Source organism: Staurois parvus, unplaced genomic scaffold (assembly GCF_062004578.1).
Source record: "Staurois parvus isolate SC_StPar_1 unplaced genomic scaffold, SC_StPar_1.0 ptg000347l, whole genome shotgun sequence".
NCBI lineage: Eukaryota > Metazoa > Chordata > Amphibia > Anura > Ranidae > Staurois > Staurois parvus.
This window is the reverse complement of record NW_028318143.1, coordinates 2,486,091-2,495,000: the sequence shown is the minus strand read 5'-3', so window position 1 is coordinate 2,495,000 and position 8,910 is coordinate 2,486,091. Positions and strand designations below refer to the sequence as shown.

The following is an 8,910-nucleotide window of genomic DNA, read 5'->3' as shown; positions in this document are numbered from 1 at the left end:
AAGGGGGGAAAAGAAAAAAAAAAAAAAAAAGAAGAAGGCCTAGAAGAGTGAGGTCTGGGTTATTTTGTGTGTCTCCAGTCTGCACCAATTGATTTTTAATATCTTGTAATGAAATACAAAAGCTGGAACTCCTCGTTAAAACGCACACTACAAATTCTATTTAATCTGATCTAGTGAAGGGGGGGAGGAGGGGTAAGTGCACTGTTAAATGTAAAAAGCAGCAGGGCAGGAGTTAAAAAATCTTTATGATCGACTGGGTTTTTTTCTTTAAATAAGTTTGCCGGGATGCAAAGAAAAAAAAATGCAAGATGGTAATTATATCTGCTGTGCACTGAAGAATCATTATGTAGGAGGCTTAGATGAGCACCGATAGCATTCTGTATGGTCATCACGCTTATGCCACCACACTAGAGCAAGGGTCACAATTCAGCAAATAATCATTCTTGATGCAGCTGGCAAAATTTCAGATTTTCTTCTCATGAACTAAAAACTACGTAGGAGATTTTGTGAACTGCTTGGAAGCATGGAGGTTAACCTTTTGTAGACAGGTTCCTCCATTAGACCAAGGTGAAGAAGACAAGGCAACTAGGGGTTAAGCTCATGTGATGAAGATTAAAATTCTCCTCACTGGGTCTACAAATTTTTAAAAAAGAAAAAAAAAAGGGAGAAGCATCCACTGTTCTAGAGGTTCAAGCTGAAACTCATAGCAACCAAAAATCATCTTCAACCATGGCTGGCAAGTATGGGCTACCAGGAAGGCTTGCCCACTAACACAAGGCCGAAGCAAACTATATTTCGAGTTGAAAAAAAAAAAAAAAAAAAAGAAATCCCTTTTTCTTGCGGCCAAAACAGGCTCCATGCATTGGATTCTGAAAGGTCACTTTTCATGAGCTCCCTGCACAGCACAAAACAGATTAGCTCTTTTCAAGGGCTCTGTCCAAAAACGTTTCTTGGTCAACACGACTACAAAAACAGCAGACGCTTCAATTCAACCGACCATCGTGCAATCAGTACCCCCCTTCCTTTCTATTCTCCCCCTTGCCCCTTTGGGCCTCAATTCAGCCAGAGAAATTCGAGGCAGGCTAAAGTTTTCTCAAATGAGCCAAAGAGCTGGGTAAAGCTTTGATATGGTAATGGACCCCTTCAAACCGTAAGAATTCACACTTGCATTAATTCAAACAATTTGTGCAGAGTGATGTGAAATGGCACCTCTTATAGTAGCAGGCAACAAAAGAGGAGGGGGATTGAGGGAGAGAAGAAAAAAAAAAAGCAAAAAAGCCAAACAAGAGGGCATTTGTTCTGCAAGAACCTTCTTGTATGCCCTGGGATATTTATGTGCAAATAAAAAAAAAAAAAGGGGGGGGCACACACACCTGAACGAAAGTAGACAGGGGTGCTGGCAATGGGTGCAGTCCATTCACAGCTTCGGCAGGCACACAAATTATCCATCAGTTAGGAAATGTGCTGAGGATAACACCTCGAAGCCTTCTCCGTAACCCCCCCCAACCACCTACCCACCAACCCCCAGCCGCAGCTGTCCAAAACCTTGCATATGTTGCTAGCTATTCTGCTTCTCTTTTTCACAAGCCCATGCCACAAGGGGTCAGGTAACATTACGAATTGCAGGAGAGCATCAGACCTCAGTAACTGGAGGCACAATGAGTTCTGGGAGCTCGAGGGCCACCATGAACGCCACTCGTGGTGATCACATGCAGAAAATGCAGAGAAACCCCCTTTTACGTCAGGATGAGGGGGTGAAGAAGGGAGAAAAAAAATGCATAATCCTAGCAGTTGGCTTCCTATGTTTCGCAGCTTCCACCATAGGCCAGGAACTAGGAAAAATTAAGAAAAAAAAATTAAAAATCTACCTTTACAGGTTTTCCAAAAAGGCCTCCGACCCCGGACAGTTACTAAGCAGCATCGCAAGCCTACGGTAAAGTTCGGGAGCTTCGCCCCCCGGATTGTGTCTGGCTGGTTGGCAACCCAGAACAAAGAAGCCCGCATCTAATTGTTGCCATTCATACCAGCTCCGGGGCCACTTCACATCTGGCTGCATTTTCGTGTAACCTCTCTGCTTGTCCCAAGATACAGCCCTGGCTACAGCCGCCTTCCCTCCCCCAACCTCTAGCAGACCCCCAGTCCTGAAAGACACCCCCCCCCCCTCATCTCCTTTTCCCCTGCCCACCCTAGCTACATGCTCTATGAAATAAAATAAAGGACTACACACATGCATACATGCAAACACGAGCCATATAGGACAGACAAAGGGGCTAGTGCATGTCTGCAACCCCCCCGATTTACAAATCTCAGAGCTGAGACCCCTTTTTTTTTTTTTTTTTTAGAGGACATATGGATAATCCTGGGAACCACACTGCCCTCTTAGGGTATGTCGAGAGGTCTTCTATCCCACCTCTAGGTATATGAATGTTATTTACAAGGGACCCTCTTTGCCTTGGGCCAGGTCACCTTTGGAAAAACATTCTAGAGATCCTATTAGGTTACATGAGCGGTGCTGGGTGACCCTGCTGGGCGACTAGGACACCGCAGTGCACAGCGGCAGAAGGCAGCTCAGCCTCTTGTCTTCTAGTAGGTGAGCCCTGGGAAAGGATCAGAACAATCCCTCCAGGGATCTAGGTTGGGAAACAGATCTCCAAGCAATCCCTGCTTTGAAATTGAAATAAAACACATTACACCAGTTGAACCTCCGAGCTGCAGGAATAATGGAAGTTTGCAGAGCTCAGTGCATGATGCACACACAGCCTGACAAAGTAGAGGAAAAAAAAAAAAAAAAACTACTAGCTTAGCTAGAGAGAGATCAATGTGAGGAAGCAGGCTCCCTGCAGTCACTATACAGCAGCCTTTCTCAACTAAGGTTCCTCCAAAGGTTGCTAGGGGGTTTCATGAGCTGGGAGCAATGGTGGATCAACTCCCACCTACACTGGCCATCTATGTATGGGGGCAATTTTCAATGAATATGCAACATACGAGGTCCTTTCTATACTGGCCATCAACGTATGGCGGAATTTTTTAATAGTCATCCAATGTAAGGGGTCCTTTCTACACTAGCCATCAATGTATGAGGGACAATTCTCAAAAGATATCAAGTGTAACGGGTCACTTCCACAATGACCATCAATGTATGAAGGACAACAGGCATCCAACATAAGGGCCCCCTTCTACACTGCCCATCAATGTATGAGGACATTTATTTCAATGGACATCCAACATAAGGAGTCACTTCTACAATGACCATCAAAATATGAGGGACCTTTCTCAACAGACATCCAACATAAGGGTCCCCTTCTACACTGCCCATCAATGTATGTTTTTTTTCAGTGGACATCCAACATAAGGAGTCACTTCTACAATGACCATCAATATATGAGGGACCTTTCTCAACAGACATCCAACATAAGGGGTCGCGTCTACACCGACCATCAATGTAAGGTGGCACGTTTTAATGGACTTTCCTTAAGCTGTGAGCAATGGTGGTTCAAGACCTCACACCTATACTGACCATCAATGTAGGGGGAAATTTTTCCAATTATATTCAACGTAAGAGGTCAGCTCTATGTTGACCATCAATATAAGGGTGCACTTTTCAGGGGAACTTTTACTTGACCAATGGTGGATCTTGATCTCCTACCTTCACCAACCATCAGGCACTTTTCCAATGACATCCAAAGCAAGGGGTCATAACTACCATCACTGTCCATCAGGCCATGTAAGGGGGCCCTTTTTCCAGGAAACTTCCTTGAGCAATGGTGGATATTGATCTCCCACCTACACCAAAGTATGGGGGCAATTTTTGTTTGACATCCAACGTGAGGGGGTACCTTCTACACTGGCCATCAATGCAAGGAGGGTCATGACTATACTGACCAACAATGGAAGGGGGTACTTTTTCGAGGGAACTTCCTTGAGCAATGGTGGATCTTGGTCTCCCACCTACACCAACCACCAAAGTATGGGGGCAATTTTGGACTAACATCCAACCTGAGGGGTCCCTTCTACACTGACCATCAATGTGTGGGGCCGTTTTCCACAGACGTCCATCGAGTCACTTCTACACTGACCACCAACGTATGGGGGTAATTTTCCACTGGTATCCAACGAGTCACTTCTACAAAGCCCATCATGTATGGGGGCAACTTTACCAAAGACCACTAAGGGGGGCCTTGGCCACTACATTTTTCTTTTCTGTCCATTATTTATTTTAATTGAGAATAATTGTGTCCTGCAGAGCAGGGGTGTCGTAATACGATCCAGTCGAAATTCTCCAGGTACAGCCCATTCATGTGTTGATTTCTGGATCTACAGATCACCCGAATATTCCATGAACTGTAGAAAACATAGGGCCCCTAGGAGCTTGAAAATTAATTTTAGGGGTTCCTCCAGGGTGGATAAAGGCTGCTACACAAGATCCTATCTCTAATCTCTCCTCTTACTTGCTACTTGTCTGGTTACATTGTTACAGATCCCCACAAAGGAAACCCAACATCTACAGAATTCCTCTGACTTGCTACATTGTAACAGATTCTCACAAAGGGAACCCAACATCCTCTGGCAGAACCCTGTGCGCCCAGATGAGGGATCTGCCTGGGATCTGGTGATACCAGAGAACTCCTGATCTCCCAGGCAGAGCCCAGGACAGATCCTCCCTGCCTGGATCGCTCCCAGGGATGGCTCCCTTGCTCCTCTTACCTGCTGCTGATTTGCTCCCAGCTGGTCAGGTTGCAACAGTAACAAAAAAAATCTCTCCAAGTAACAAAGAAAAAATAAAGGAATCAGAAGATCAGGGGGGGATCTGGTGTGCCAGGGATCCAGTCATCAGGTGTGCAGCTCCTGGGATCCAGTAATCAGGTGTAGGGATCTGGAGGGATCCAGTAATGGGGGGTTTCCAGTAATCACAGAGCTGGGATCCGGGATCCAGTAGATCTCTTTCTCTCTCTCTAGGTCCGGCTGATTAAGTCAACATTTTTCCCAGCAGTTTTTTTTTTCTCTCTCTTCTTCCCATAGAAAGAGATCGGAGAGGAGCGGAGGCGAGCCGGAGATCCCCGGGCAGAGTTGGAGGGGGGATCCCCTCTTGGAGGAGTCACAGCTCTCCGCAGCCCGGACGAGGCTGGAGTGTCGGGGAGGACGGGAGGAGCGGCAACATTCCGGCCTGGCTGGGCGCTCAGTGTCACATCTCCCCCAACACACACACACTGCGGGCACACCGCGATCCGGCCACAGGAGGAGGAGGGAGGGAGGGGCGGGGACAGTGCACGGACACACCCACTCCTCCCTGCTCTCCAGCACGGTCACGCCCACTCGGCGGCGCTGCGCTAGAACTGCACCCCCGGCATCCCTGCGGATGTGACCCTCCCTGCTGGGTGCGGAGGAGACCGACACCGGGGATATCCGTCCTCCGATTATACAGACGGAGGCACACACTATACGATCTCACTGTACGTGTCCTTTAAATTGACCGTACACTGTGAAATCTGGCTGTACATGTCCTTTAAATTGGCTATACACTGTGAAATCTGGCTGTACATGTCCTTTAAATTGGCTGTACACTGTGAAATCTGGCTGTACATGTCCTTTAAATTGGCTATACACTGTGAAATCTGGCTGTACATGTCCTTTAAATTGGCTGTACACTGTGAAATCTGGCTGTACATGTCCTTTAAATTGGCTATACACTGTGAAATCTGACTGTACATGTCCTTTAAATTGGCTATACACTGTGAAATCTGACTGTACATGTCCTTGAAATTGGCTATACACTGTGAAATCTGACTGTACATGTCCTTTAAATTAGATATATATACACTGTGAAATCTGACTGTACATGTTCTTTAAATTAGATATATACACTGTGAAATCTGACTGTACATGTCCTTTAAATTAGATATATATACACTGTGAAATCTGACTGTGCATGTCCTTGAAATTGACCATATGTTATACAATCTGACTGTACTTGTCCTTGAAATTGGCCATACACTGTAAAATCCAACTGTGCATGTCCTTTAAATTGGCTATACACTGAAATCTGACTGAACATGCCCTTTAAATTGGCTATACACTGTAAAATCTGACCATACATGTCCTTTAAGTTGGTTATGTGTTATACAATCTAACTGTACATGTCCTTTAAATTGGCTATACACTGTAAAATCTGACTGTGCATGTCCTTTAAATTGGCTATAAACTGAGAAATCTGACTGTACATGTCCTTTAAATTGGCTATACACTACAATCTGACTGTACATGTCCTTGAAATTGGCCATATGTTATACAATCTGACTGTACATATTCTTTAAATTGGCCATACACTGTGAAATCCAACCGTGCATGCCCTTTAAATTGGCTATACAGTATACACTATAAAATCTGACCATACATGTCTTTTAAGTTGTCCATGTGTTATACAATCTAACTGCGCATGTCCTTCAAATTGGCGATACACTATAAAATCTGACTGAACATGTCTTTTAAATTAGCTATACACTGTGAAATCTGACTGTGCATGTCCTTTAAATTGGCTGTACACTGTGGAATCTGACTGTACATGTCCTTTAAATTGGCTATACACTGTGAAATCTGACTGTACATGTCCTTTAAATTGGCTATACACTGTGAAATCTGACTGTACATGTCCTTTAAATTGGCTGTACACTGTGAAATCTGACTGTACATGTCCTTTAAATTGGTTGTACACTGTGAAATCTGACTGTACATGTCCTTTAATTACATTTTTTTGTGTTAAAATCTGCAATGTTTGCCGGCAATTACTGTAAACTCCATAAAAAAACAACATATTTTCTGAAAGCAAAGAACCCGGAGAATAAAATGGTGGTTATTGTCACATGATATTTGCACTGTTTTTTTTGTCAAATGCAGATTTTCAGGAAAACATAAACACTAAAATGAACTTTATTGCACACAAACACATTACAATATCTGATGTTTTTGGTAAAATAGAGAAGATTGGGTTGCAATGGGTAAATAGATTCCAAACACGGGATTTGCACATGTCTGGGGAATTGAAAAAAAACCCCAAAATGTTGGCACCCACAATTCCCCATCGATGATGCTTTAGGGGTTGTTATGGGTTATCCGTTTAGACCGGCGTGCTTTAAATATTTTTTTTTATTATTTTTATTTGTTTTATACAACTTTCTTTTTTACACTTTTTACTTATTTTGTTTATTTTGTTTATTTGTTTTTTTTTTGTTTTTTTTATTGTTTATTTTTTGTTTATTTTATTTATTTATTTCTGTTGACTTCATTGCTATGACAAGTTTATGCAGTCAGATTTTAACATGTATGGTGACCTTTAGGCCCTGTTTATACAATCTCTGGTTGTACAATCTTCTTCTGTATGTAGTACAGGATTCTTCCCGACTGTATAGAAATGAATGGACTGTTTAGGGAGATCCTCCGATTACACAGATGTGGTAAATCTAAAGCAGGTCGTACAATTGGATTATAAGGTGCATGGCCGACTTTAAATGACCTGATCTCTGTACCCGACTTCCCAGGCCTGCCCTTCTATGAATCATATGGGGGTGCCCTGATCTTCCCGATACATGTATATTATATACAGTGGGGAATGCAGCAGGAGAAGTGAGAATACCGCAAGCTAGACAGGAACACTAAAATCTGCATCATGGCAAATGAGTATACACCATACAATCTGATTGTATCCTCTCCATAGAGCTGATTTTATGCCATACAATCTGATTGTATCCACTCCAGAGAGCTGACTATACACCATACAATCTGATTGTATCCTATCGATAGAGCTGACTATATGCCATACAATCTGATTGTACCCTCTTCATAGAGCTTACTATACACCATACAATCTGATTGTACCCTCTCCATAGAGCTGACTATATGCCATACAATCTGATTGTATCCTCTCCAGAGAGCTGACTATACACCATACAATCTGATTGTATCCTCTCCAGAGAGCTGACTATACACCATACAATCTGATTGTACCCTCTCCATAGAGCTGACTATATGCCATACAATCTGATTGCACTCTCTCCATAGAACTGACTTTATACTATACAATCTCCCTACAGCTGATTGGTCATTATACAATCTGATTGCACCCTCTCCATAGATCTGATATACACTATACAATCTGATTGCACCCTCTCCATAGATCTGATATACACTATACAATCTGATTGTACCCTCTCAAATAGGTCTGACTACACTCTGTACAATCTTTTTAGGCTGGGCATGCAATATAATACCCGATTGTACTATCTCCCTAATGCCGACTGTACACTAAACAATCTGATTGTACCCTCACCATAGAGCTGACTACACATTATACAATCTGATTGCACCCTCACCATAGAGCTGACTATACAATCTGATTGTACCCTCACCATAGAGCTGACTATACATTATACAATCTGCTTGCACCCTAACCATAGAGCTGACTATACACTATACAATCTGCTTGCACCCTCACCATAGAGCTGACTACACATTATACAATCTGATTGCACCCTCACCATAGAGCTGACTATACAATCTGATTGCACCCTCACCATAGAGCTGACTATACATTATACAATCTGACTGTACCCTCACCATAGAGCTGACTATACACTATACAATCTGCTTGCACCCTCACCATAGAGCTGACTATACATTATACAATCTGATTGCACCCTCACCATAGAGCTGACTATACAATCTGATTGCACCCTCACCATAGAGCTGACTATACATTATACAATCTGATTGCACCCTCACCATAGAGCTGACTATACAATCTGATTGTACACTCTCAATAGAGCTGACTATAAACTATACAATCTGATTGTATAACCTCCATAGAGATGACTATATACTATACAATCTCCATAGGTCTATGTATACAATCTGATTGTA

General features: G+C 43.0%; 1 protein-coding gene across 21 annotated transcripts in view; it reads right to left on the bottom strand.

Moving 5' to 3' along the window:
• Positions 1-5,234, bottom strand: part of ADGRL2 (adhesion G protein-coupled receptor L2) — a 292,149-nt gene extending 286,915 nt beyond the window's left edge. For 9 of the 21 annotated variants that reach the window (XM_089684377.1, XM_089684373.1, XM_089684374.1 and 6 more), the window contains exon 1: positions 4,705-5,230. The gene's annotated coding sequence lies outside the window, so the exon portion shown is untranslated. Of the gene's footprint in view, positions 1-1,373; positions 1,394-1,868; positions 2,023-4,704 lie in introns of those variants that run through there. The other 12 variants (XM_089684380.1, XM_089684382.1, XM_089684383.1 and 9 more) reach the window with 6 other exon arrangements.
• Positions 5,235-8,910: the final 3,676 nt, after the last annotated feature.